The sequence below is a fragment of the Micropterus salmoides genome, unplaced genomic scaffold (assembly GCF_014851395.1).
Source record: "Micropterus salmoides isolate LMB-PRFRI ecotype aquatic unplaced genomic scaffold, ASM1485139v1 Ms_hic_scaffold_6, whole genome shotgun sequence".
NCBI lineage: Eukaryota > Metazoa > Chordata > Actinopteri > Centrarchiformes > Centrarchidae > Micropterus > Micropterus salmoides.
In genome coordinates this window covers 27,267,795-27,280,742 of record NW_024044348.1, presented here as the reverse complement: position 1 = coordinate 27,280,742, position 12,948 = coordinate 27,267,795, and the positions used below count along the sequence as shown (strand labels likewise).

Genomic DNA, 12,948 nt, shown 5'->3' with positions numbered 1-12,948 from the left:
CGGAGCCAGCGGATGAAGGTCGGGAAAAAGCCTCAGCCGTCCCGAAATCCTCCGACAGATCACGCTGTGAACCCCATGAGTGAAGCCTCAGTGGCCGCAGGGCCCACACCACAGGGAGAACACATCCGGCCATCCTCGGAAAAGAGAGCCATGCTGTACCTCAGTACCCGCACGGAAAGGGCTTCGCAACGGGCGCAGGCAGCCCCCTCGAGAGCTGCCCGGGCGTGCTCCATCCCCAAACATGAGACACACATCTCATGAGAATCTCCATCCGTGATGTACCGAAGGCAAGAAAAAGCACACCTTCTATACATCTGGTTGCCGGACATGCTGGTAGACTTCTTCTTCAGGTAAGACACACTGCTTGTAGGACTGGAGCTTTCTTCAAACAACATACAGAGCGCCTGCTGAATAGAAAAAAGCTATTGATAAGTGTGTACAGGTGTGCTTTATAGTCCTCCGGTTATTCCGTCACACCTTACCGTTCTAGCAACAAGCCAATATGATTGGAGTGATTTCATTCACGTTCAGACCTGCTACGCCTAGAGGCGTTCCCATAGTGTCGTAACCGACGCAGCCAGGGAACTAGACCTTATAATCTATTTTCTGCGCAATATTACTTGTTTAATAAATAATGTGCAATCTTCTCTGCTGCTATTTATTCACTAGTTCTTTTTGGTTCACCATAATAATTCTTAATAATGTAAATATTGTACATACCCACACTCCTTTATATTTGTCTTTTTATTTTATATTTATACTCTTATATTTATATACTCTTTATCTATTTACCTTGACAAGTGTGCAATTGTGACAAAAGAATTTCCCCTCGGGTATTCTGATTCTGATTTCGGTTATTTTCGCGCATTTGGCGATTTATTTTGGCCCACAACACAAGAAACAGCAGAGGTGGAGGGAGTGGGGGCTAGTAAGAGATATGATTGGGCCAGCCCAATGTCAGTATCGGCTTATGGGCCGATCGTTGGCCCATTTTTAAAAATCAGTTAGGCCTATATAAATAGCTTAAATAATTTTTGGCCGGTAGCCTATACCAGATTACAGTCCACCCCTGAGGCTACCCCCTTTAGACCGTCTGACAGACACAGAGCCCGTCTGGGACTTTAGCCTACTCAATGAGACGAGCGCACTGATCTTCATCAGAGGAAGAAATTCGAAACTGAAAACACTTGTGATCGGTTGCAATATCACTACAATTCCACACAAATGTTGACTTCGGCACTTCTGATAAAGTGCCGCTCACAGCCGGGAATAAAGCACCCTGGAGACCGTAAAACAGCATTGTCTCACAGCGAGGGGGACAGAGACAGGGGGACAGAGACAGCAGGACACAGAGCGACAGGTGTCTGTGTCGCGGTCAGGTGTCACGATATTCTCTCACTACTGTGCGGCGACCGTTAACCGCTTGTGTTAATACATTGACTAGACACTGACCGACAACATTTATATTTAAATGTACAGATAACAATTTTGCAAATTAGAAGTCGCGAATAAGCCCTGAAGCTGTGAGCAATGCGCCCCCTCTATCTCTCTCGTGCTCTCTCTCTCTAAATGCAGGCAAATGAAGACCTGGCGACGCCATTGGGTCTGACTGAAGATCTTCAGGTGTGTTACTGTTTAATTTGACAAACATTTAAAGGAGCAGTTTTAGGAACTGGCCAGATGACTTTTTATTTCACAAGGAGGAGACACTTTGCTTGATAACTGGAGTCTGAAAAATGAGTCTCAGGCTGCATGTTTTTTGAGGGATTGACTACAATTATCTGACCCATAGCTTTTACTGGGGTTCTTTTTCTGGTTTTTATAAGTGAGTATTTGACTTAAAATAGAAGCAAAATTGGTTTGAAACCCTTTGCCCACTTACATTATGGGCTTAGCCCAGCCCATAAAACTTCACATCATCACATTATAATTGCCCCCTCTTTAACCTCTTTAAATGTGCATGTGGCACCTTTTTATGTCATCAATAATAAATAAAATCATTTTAATTCAGTTATAAACTCCTGGACTTTAATAGCTCCTGTTCAAAGTTCTGTACATTCAGAATCTAACAGGGTTCTCTGACATTTCCAGAATAAAGGATATTTTGAGATGTCAAACAGGATAAATCATCATAAACTTTGCAGTCCACCTGCATGCTGCACCGTGTGGAAGGGATCCATACCACGGATTCTGCAACAAGTTGCACCACTAATGTCCATGGTAGTGTGCGGAATTCTTGCATGTTTTGTTGTGCAGAATCACAGCCACTGTGTCCACATGAGGAAAGGTCATGATAGGCTATCAGAGTAAAAATGGACTGTCTACTGCATTAGACTAGGCAACTTTATGAGTTTATTTTTTTAAGTAGCCCATTAAAATATTCCTGCAAATGCAGTGAGGAAGTTCAAGTTCTAAAATTTTGGATTTATTTTCATTCATTAAAACATCTCAAAACATCCCACTATTTATTAGCCTACTTGTAAACGCCAACAGGGTTTATAAACAGCAGCTTGGAAAAGAAAACTGCATCGCGCAAAACCCTCGCATTCCAGCAGCAACCTCTGTGAGGACCAGTCCAGTCAACACATGTATGGCACGCATCATTTTAAAACAAGACAGTAATTAGGCTGTCTGTCTTTCAATCTAGATTTCGTTAGTCTGTGCTAATGCAAGTTTACCCGTCTGACAGAACCAGAACCTCATTTGGGACTGTACTAGATGAGACAAGGAGGTGGAACAGGAATCTAACTGAAAACACTTAGTGATGTAGGTGTGACTTTGAACCTGGGGGAGACGCTGAAATCTGATTTTTTTTTTAATACAGTACTTAAATGCTAATTTCTAATAACTTTTGAAAACAGAATGTACTTATTATTGTGGCTAAAAGAGGGTATTTGCAGTGACAGAAGATGGAGAATAATATAACTAGAACAAAACAAACTACATAAACCATGGAACAACTGCTGGTTAATGTAGCTCGCCACAGCACAAATGTATTCAGTTCTCCTAATGTTACACTTGTCTGTGATATTCCCTGTCTCACTTAGCCCTGACTCTCCATGTTCTATGGTCACTTCATCTCACATCTAGGAAAGCAAAAATGTTTGTGAAACTCTGATGACATGCTATTAACCTAACAAAGTCATTTTACTCTGTGAATTTTAGAACAAACCATACAGTATGTCTTATAGCTATCCATACAATTCAAGCTTGTCCTCCTCAGTTATTTAAGCTCCTCCTCCTGTGACCTCTGTCCTCTTAAAATACTGCTGGATGCTCATCTCATTTTGACCACTGTTACTTTTAAATTGTTTATGGACAGGACTTTTTAAGGTCAAGGATGGTCAGAGACAGGGCAAAAAGTGCCCAGGATTTTGTCCCGGTCAGTCCACTCTCCAGACAAAGTATTTGTCGGGGCCCTGTGTCTTTAGAAAACTTTATTGCTGCATTCTTAAGAATTGTACGCAAGTAGAGTATTGTGTAGATAACTTTATGAGCCAATACATTCCCCCTCTCTAACTCATCAAAAGTAATCACCTCAGATGAGCCCTTGAGTACGATACATAAATAATCCATATGATCATCGTGCTTACCATAAACTGGTATTTTGTGCTGTGCTGACTCTGACTTGTTTTGCTGTAGACCTCATTTCTGCTCTCTGTCTCATGTTCACCATGGCAGCACTAGTAGGCCTACTGGTGCCACTGGCCAGTGGCAGGTAGAGTACTCAAAATCTTTACTCAAGAAAAAGTACAATTACTCCCATAAAAAGTACAAGAACAAAAATGACAAACCTGTTCATCAGGTTAGAAACAGCTGTGCAACATGGTTATTTCTAGGGAATGCAATTTGCTTTGCCTGCTGATTATCTGTTATTTAACATTTCAACAATTCTATTTGTACAATTCTTTTCCTGTTTAAATCTCCATGAAGGTGTATATAAGATTACTTTAAAATATCACTTTTGGTGCCCAGCCAACTATTGTTGCCTGTGCCTTTTATTATGGAGATGTAGCCAACCAAACCGCTTGCTTTGCAGTAGCACAGGCTGCCAATAAACATCCAACGTACGTTCTCTCTCTCTCTGTGCATCTCAAAAATAAATAACAGCTGGTAGCTGCTGAGTGAAAGATTAGTTTCAATGGAAACATTCTGTTTATGGACTCACCGTCGGCCATCGCTATAAAACAAATAGTAACCAATGCGTTTTAAAGAAATGAAACAGGCTAATGTCCAAAGCGATGTTCTGATCAACAACAGGACACTTTTAATATGTCTCAATCAATGCACTGATCGTCTGACATAGATCTTACAGTGTGTAGTTTTCATTTGCTCTGCAGAAACTAAAGACGGTTTTAATGCGCCGTTAATGGAAAGTGAAAGTATTTCACTGGCCGGCTTGTGAAAGAGCTGCTTTCCAACAGGCCACTAGTGCCGTGGTGTGCGCTAGATTTCAGTTGTATTAGTAGAACAATAAAGCCTTAAACAGAAAAGGCATTTTCCTGATTTTGTAAATGTCTGCATCTGACCAGCTCTGTGACTGTGGCAAGCGCCCGACCAGCGCTTTACTGCGTAACTGCGCGCACAGCCTGGATGACGGCTCATTTCGGTTAATGAAGCAAAATGCAGATTACAGACTGGTTAAGTTATAAAAGATATGAATGGAAATTAAAAGTACATTAGATGTACCCACCCCTGCTGCAGACATCATCACTGCTGCCTTCAGCTAGAAGTAACAGCACAAAAGAAAGTCTGTAATATTGAGGCACTTTGCTGCACCGGCCTCGAGCGTAACATTAGTTAAGCAAGTACCAGGGCTAACGACACCGCTGTCTGTGAATATGGTTTATGGGAAATATTGCTCCATTTTCAATGTAAAAAGAAATCTAGTCAAGTTGTTCTGTGTTATATCAAAATATGAGAGAATGATAAACTAATCCAGTTTGAATAATAACAAGAATTAAATAATTGTACTAGTTTCGAAGAACATTGTTTTAGGGGTATTTCATTAAATGTTTCAGTCACAAAACAGATGTCTCATTAATTGTAATACACAAAACACATTATAGGATACAGAAACCTATCAAAATTTTAAGTTTTCACAATGTAGCCTATAAAGCGATAAATTAACATGAAAATCATGAAAATTAACATGAGAAACACATAAAGATTGCAGTCATGTGTTTGCTTGCATTGATGTACAAGGGTAAATGTGAAACAAGGATAGGAGGGTTTGGTATCTGTTAAGGATATGACTCACAACACATTGCCACATACAGGCTATTAGGAATTCATCATAAAGTACAGTCCCTTGATTAACTGCAGAAGACAAATGTCACATTTTCCCATCATCACAGTGTCAGGGTTCTCACACAGAGTCAGATATCAGCTCTACCTGTGTATTTGCTGCCCTCTGGCCAGTCTGTTCTTGTACTACTAGCTCCCTGAGTTTGTTGGTGTGAGTGGCCATTTCCTGGAACAGCCTGACCAGTCGGGACACCTCAAGACTCTCTCGTAAGTTCCTTGCGAACAGGGTGTATAACACAGGATTCAGTGAACTGCTAATGAAAACAAGGGCACCAGAGCCAAAGACGAGACTCTCAGGGATACATTCAAATTCTGTGCCTGATCTAAGAGTGCAAACCAGATCAATAATGTTGATGATATGGTAAGGCAACCAGCACAGTATGAAGGCTACCACCACAGCCTGCACAAGAACCATGGATTTCTGTTTGGAGTTGAAACTCATTTTTCTCAGCTGGGCAGCCACTAGACAGTAACAGATACTAATGATCACAAAGGGGAACTACAAAACCCCCCAAGGTCTCCAGACATAAGAAAATGGTCGCCTGAGTCACAGATGTGAATTCCTTGGGTAAAACAGTGGTCAGCTCCATCGCTTTTATCCAAAGACTGGGTCAATAAAGCAGGCACTCCTAGAAGCAAGGCAAGGAGCCACAAAAGTACAAGACATCTGTTCATGACGCTCTTGGACTTCCAGCGCATCATAACAAATGGATGACAGATGGCTAGAAAGCGCTCCACACCCATAAGGGTTATAAAGAAGACACTGCTGAACATGCACACATTGACAATGTACACCAAGGCCTTGCAAAATGCCTCTCCAAACACCCAGGTGTGTACCAGGGAGTAGATCCATAAAGGCAGGGTGATGAGGACCAACAGGTCAGCAGCAGCCAGATGCAGGATAAGTACTACAGTATGGGAACGCTGCTTCACATGTCTCAGGATAGTCCAGATCACCAGCAGGTTCCCCGGGGCTCCTATCAGGAAGGACAGGCCGAGGATCACACAAGCTGCTGCTGTCCCACCGTCAAACTCCTCAGGAGCCATTTCCTCTGAAGAAGACAGCTCAGTTGAACGGTTCATGCTGCAAGTGTATGTGCTGACAGTTGTGTCTGCATGAAAAGAAAAACAAAGTGCTGTACAAGCAAGTCTTCACTTCCCTTTCTGGATAACAGCAACCACTTTTTCTCAGACTTGCAGGGAGTAACTGATGGGATTTTATGCATGAACCATAGGTCAGGATCCTCTAGACTGCTGATGTAATGTTATTCAAAATAACTTTCTCTTTCTGTTCTGTGACCGTGCTTTGGTAAGCAACTTACTTAGTTTTTACATGATTCATATATTTGCAATATTTCTGAGATAGCAGATGAAAAGCTAAAGCTAGTATTCTCTCCCAACAACTTTTGCATTTGTAACAGCACTCTCACACACCTTAACTTTGGACTCTCAGTCAACTCCATCTAGTGCGTGGATTGCAACCATTTGAATAGTTAATTATTACCACCACTTGTTGTTTCAGTCTCAGTGAGACAGTCAGATTTATTACTAAACCTAAAACATCAGATGGAATATTTTATTTATTATACAACCCCTCGTCCTTGTGTTTAACTTTCACAGTAAACATGTATTAGATGGGTGATTCTCACGAAACTGTGCTACCATTAAAAAAATATTACAGTTAAAAGGTAATATTTTACCTTTTACAACACGCTTTCAGATTTTATTTCATTACCGTAACATTTTTAAAAGTTGTAATATAATAAAGTCATATTGTATATATTCAGAAGATTTTGGTGGTATCTTTACTCATGTATACAGGTAAGGAAATTTCATAAAAAATATATTTTAATTAAAAATACATGTTTTTAATTTAAAGAATTATGTCATTACCGTAACACTCATCAGTTTTGTCACATTGATATTATTTTTGATTTTGTTTAGGGGGAATTATATTAGAAAACGATCAAATCAATATATAGGGAATTAAACATATTTCCAGCACATCTATAACTTTTTCTGTTTCATTGTTGTATAATTTTGTGTTTTGGTAAAACGTGAAATGTAAACTAAGTTACGGTAATGAAAGACCATGTTTGGGTAATGAATTCCATTATGTTTTGTTGTTTTTAGCATTAGACCTGTTAGAATTTCCTCTCCATTTCTTTTATTGTTTTTTTTTCTTTGTTTGGGTGTCATGTCTTGGCTTACTTCAATACACCACTCTCTTAGTATTTGATACCTTCAGAGATATCACAAATATTATAAACAATAACACTATGCTAGGGCTGGGCGATATGGCCAAAAATGCTATCAAGATAAAAACATTTCATATCATTCGATATCGATAATTATCACGATAAATGTCAAATCATTATTTCTTTCAAGTTTAAAGGCTGATTTTTGCCCCTGAGTGAAAATAAAAGAAACCAGATTGTTATTTATGTGGTGAAATGTTTCTTTACGTTCAGTATGTGACAAACAATGGATCACTTAACAAATCTGAGGCAGAACATGCAAAACTATTGTGACAAAATCTTTTTCAACAAATATGATTACTGAGGTGCTAATTTCTTTGTGGTTCAAATTAATTAAACCAAATATTTATTGACAATATATTGAACATTTATTATATTGTTATTGAGGAAAATCATATTGCGACAATTATCATTGTTTTATTGCCCAGCCCTACACTATGCCGATAGTGAAAAGAATTTAACATCAAACATTAGTGTAAACAGAAAGCAGATTGTGTACTCCGCAGTTGTGCAGTATGAGTATTCGCAGTTTTGCATGGGCCTACAACAAGGTGGAACTATTACTGAAAGTAACAGGGAGTCCAAAGTGATTCTGTCGGCGGAAAATAGACTGGGAGTCTACGCAGAGCAAATACGGCAACATACACAGTACAAGTATATAGCCTAAGTTTTATTTGCACATTACAGGATACTTTAATAAAAACACCAAAACTTTCAGTAGCATCGTGTTTTTGCTTTGCATGACTGATAATACCCAATCAGAAAGCCTAATGTGAGAGTCTGTGTCATCGTTTTCAAAGTATTTTTTTATCACCTTTCAGCACTAATACGCTAAGCTGGAACAAAAATGAGTTCGCAGCTTGCTCGCAGGTGTTCAGATTGGCCATTTAGTCTGGACTGGAGGTGCAAATGTACCACAAACTCATTCGGAAAGTGTTTACTGAGGTAGAAAGTAAAGTCAGAAGTAGGGTAATTTTACCGTTATTACAACCGTACTTCTTTTAGCAACCAGTGGAGACGCTTCCTACTGGCCATTACAAAGAATGCAGGTTTAGGTTACTTTTGCATGGCTTCACTTTTCAGACCAGGAGGTTGCCGCTTAATTAAGATTAGAGAAATTACATACACACACTCGTCACATTACTACAATCCTTAATTGGTCAATGGTGCAAGCAAGCTCTCCTATATCCTGTTTGTGAGCCCAAGCAAATGAGAGAGAGCGAGCGGCATAACATGACGGGGAAAGTTAGCGGAGAAAAATACTTGCAGTAAGTTTCAGTCTGGCAGTAAATGTGCAATGAAGTTCACAGTGTGCCAGTTAAAAAAGGCTGTAGTTTCCCCAACTGCTGGAAAAGTGACGGCAGTTAGCGCTAGCTAACATCTCCCCTGGGCAGCACGTTTTTTGGCTGTTATGTAACGTTAGCTAAATTAGTAACTAAGTAATATTAATTAGCTCAGCTTTATGTCATGACTAAATGACTTGTCAAGGGTTGAGAACATCAGGTACAAGCGTAGACTAAACTGGTGTACAGCTCTGTCCTGTACACAGACTGAACATCCTGATAATTATATTTCAGTTTTCAGAGGAGTCTGACAACTGGTTGTTAAAGAAATGAGGGATCATGGAGCTGAGGTTAATGAAATAAATTAGGGACGCAAACTATTCCTTTTAAGCTAATTAGGAGATGTTTCTTTTGGATTTTAATGCGCAAATTAAATGCTTAAGAATTTTCTAGAGATCCTGTATGTATAGGGAAAAAAAGATGCATCGATAATCATTTTATAATCACATTTCAGCCCTCTGAATCGTAATTGAAATGAATCATGAGGTGCCCAGAGATTCCCACCCCTAGTTTCTAATGCACATTATTTTTTGTTTTTTTTTAAATAATGTTTTGCACTTGGAACAGTGAGTTGCTAGTTCAAAAGTCCCAACATTAGTAGTCCAATCAAACATTTATTGACGATATATTAAACATTTGTTATATTGTTATTGAGGGAAGTCATTTTGCAATAATTATTATAATTAATATTGTTTTATTGCTCAGCCCTTCTGATCTAAAACAAAATATCTAACAAGCAATAGAAAACTATTCTGATATTAATCACCGTAACATCATAATTCATTACCGTAACAGGCAACAAATGGCACGGTAATGAAAGATTGGTGTTACGGTAATGAATGCACTTTAGCTTAGCTAGCATAAAATGGCGGGAAACACAATGACTTAAAAAATAATACTCCCTTCACTACAGTCCCACACTATCCTTTCTATTGTTATGTTCAAAATTAATATGTATATATAGCTATCAAATGTTAACAGATAATCTTTGTAGCCATCTTGAATCTTCTGTGTTCTGTGGAACTTTGCCTTTCAATAAAACTTTATAAATATATTCAGTCGTTTTGAGAGATGTGAAAATGTGTTACGGTAATGAAATAAATGTATACGGACACAGTGTTTTAGCCATATATGGAAATAATGTTTTAGAAATGTATCAAAATTGCTATTGGAAATTAATTTAATAGAGACTATTTTTAAATGTTTTTTAATATATTTACTATATTATTTATTGTGCTGTAAGAGAGCAAAATGTTTGTTCGGACACGTTACGGTAATGAAGTTTTTAATAAAACAAATACTTTTTAAAACTAATATTTGAAAAGAAGTGAACATTGAAGTAAAAATTGTGTACTTTAAAATTTGTTATTTCATCTTCTATGTGAAAATGTGCAATAATCCATTTCGGACAGGTCTTTAGGTGGTTTCATGAGAATCAGATATGTTGTTAAGAGTTGCTGTTTGAAGTATTGTTCATTTTCCAGTAGGCTCTTTCCATTGATATGATTCTGATTTGAAGACCAGTGCAACGTCTCCCTTTGATCTAATAATCTGGTTATAGACAAGACTGCAAGTGTTGGGACTACACACTGTATATGTAATCACATAACAATGGGCATTGATGACATCGTTCATCAAAACTAAAGAGAAAGCTTTAGTGTGATGATTATGGACAGAATGGACCCAAACACAACACTTCAGGTTTCTAAAGAGGTTTATTGAGGGGGAAAAGGGGGATGTAGAGGGGCTGGAGAAAGGGGGGGGGGGGGGATGACACGGTAGACGTGGGACCGAGGAGCTTGCGGAGCAGGAGAGGTTCAGGCGAGAGGGCTGAGGGGAGCAGGAGGCTGAGGTGGGAACCCAGATAGCAAAAATCATGCGGCCCAGATCCTTCATAAGTTCTGGGCCAGATCTGTAAAACGGACCCAGGCCGGTGTCCTTTAGCCAATGCCGGCGCGGATCCGGTTTTCACATCTGGGCCGGCACTGTTCCAGCTGCAGAACGGATGACATTATGTAGTCATTTGGCCCAAATGTGGGCCAGATCTGGACCAGTTCCATGCTGGTCTATGTGATGTATAACAAATAGTGACTTGTATATCACTAAGGTACACTAGGATTTCTTGTTTTACTTTCGTTTTTTCCTTGCATTTTAAACTCGATTATTTTTCTTTTGAATTTAAAATGCATGGACAGTCAAAACTACTGTTACACTTTGTTACAAAGACAGTGATAGAATGGATGAGTGACACTTACATTTATTTGAAATGTTTGAGATAAAGAGGATAGAAACTTAAAACAAAGTAGATAATTGCCAAACTAACATCTAATAAACACATTTTACAGCTCATGTCTTTAACAACTGTAGGAAGAAGAAACTTCACTCCAGTTGACTTGCAGGTGACAATTAGTTTCTAGTAACTGTACAGTAACCACACCCCTATGACATGGTGTTATTTTTAAATGAATGCAGAAGTATTAAACTCTAACTAAGCCACACTGTTGCTATTATTAAAAAGCGCAATACATTGACATTGCTATCAGTCTTGCATAGTGTACCATTAATGATGGTAAGAAAGTAAGATTTTTCCTCCCTGAGAAACAAAGTTAAAGCCAGGAGACACGAGATTCTACAGCCTAAACACATAATGTTTTAATTAGCGACAAGCAATAAGTTTGTCTTGATAGATGATTACTGCCAGCCATTTAGATTTTAACCATTTTCCATGACCCTGGTATAAATAACAAAGATTTTATAGCCAAAATACAATATCCAACTCCAACTAGTCATGTGATACCCTAAAAAAAAAAAAAAAAAAGTGTAAAATGTTCATACACATTGTTTGGTGGCTTTACGGGAAACATTGATGATGCAAGTGGAGAAGTGGGAATGCCATAACCCTCACATGACACCCAACAAATCATCAGTAGTGGAAGAGTGGGGGATGGCTGATGTGTTCATTTCTGCGAAGGATAAAAGAATGGGTGATTACTCAACTGATATGGCAATCACAAATTACATAAAATCCACAGAGATTAGTCATTTTAAAGGTGGCTGGGCTAGACTAGGGCTGGAAGATTTGACCTAAAATCAAAATCCCAATAAGTGAACATTTTACCGCTATTACAGCTAATGAATGATTATTTTGGTTTTTTGCCCTCCTAGTTCACTGACCAGGCTTGTACCACAAACATGCTCAACTATTGTAGGTGGGGTGGTTTTTTAGACTCACAAATGTCAAAACACAATTAAGTGTTAATTGATAAGATAATGTTTAAGTGCACACAACAGACATACTCCCCTAAATTTGGCATATCGCCACTGCTCACTGAATGAGTGCCGCTACTAATATTTCACAGATGAATTATATCAATGTGCATTAATCTCGTGTAACAGTGTTGTGTGCGCGTGACCAAATGTGAGAGTGAGCAGCTGAAAGTGACGGTAAAAGTGAGCGAGGTTGTTGTAAGTGTGGCAGTAAATGATCAGTGTGGGTCAAAGTGTGTTCATAAATAAATGCTGCTGGAAAATGAAGGCAGTTAGCACTAGCTAACATCTCCCTGTGCTCCAGACTCTGGGAGCTGAGCAGGACAGGGCGGAGTCACTGACTACACAGTTTAAGGGGAAGTACATAAACACACAGGGGGACATTTTAACAGGAAATAAAACTAAAGTTGTAAAATTACAGCCGTTAGCGCTCGGAATTTGGGTTTCAAATAGACGTCCAGCCCTAGAGGGGACACATCATGAAAAACTTCCCTTTTCTCTCCCCATTTGGGTATCAAACTGTGAAATAAGAAGCCAGACAGATTTGTGGGTTGCCTAGATCACAAAACATGTGCTTCAAGCCATTCAGATTTTGTTCTCCTTCCTATGTCACATGCATGCTTATTAGAATATAAGATAAAACTTTATTAAACCACCTCCTTCCCCATCTGAGTATCCCCACTCAAGGTTAAGAACCATCTTTGCAAAGCAGTGGCATATTTTTCTTGCAAGCCAATCAGAGCAGACTGGGCTTTCAGGATGGGGGCTTTAAC

General features: G+C 39.0%; 1 pseudogene; it reads right to left on the bottom strand.

The window, feature by feature from the left end:
* Positions 1 to 4,957: 4,957 nt before the first annotated feature.
* Positions 4,958 to 7,014, bottom strand: LOC119889710 (annotated as a pseudogene).
* Between the last annotated feature and the right edge of the window lie 5,934 nt (positions 7,015 to 12,948).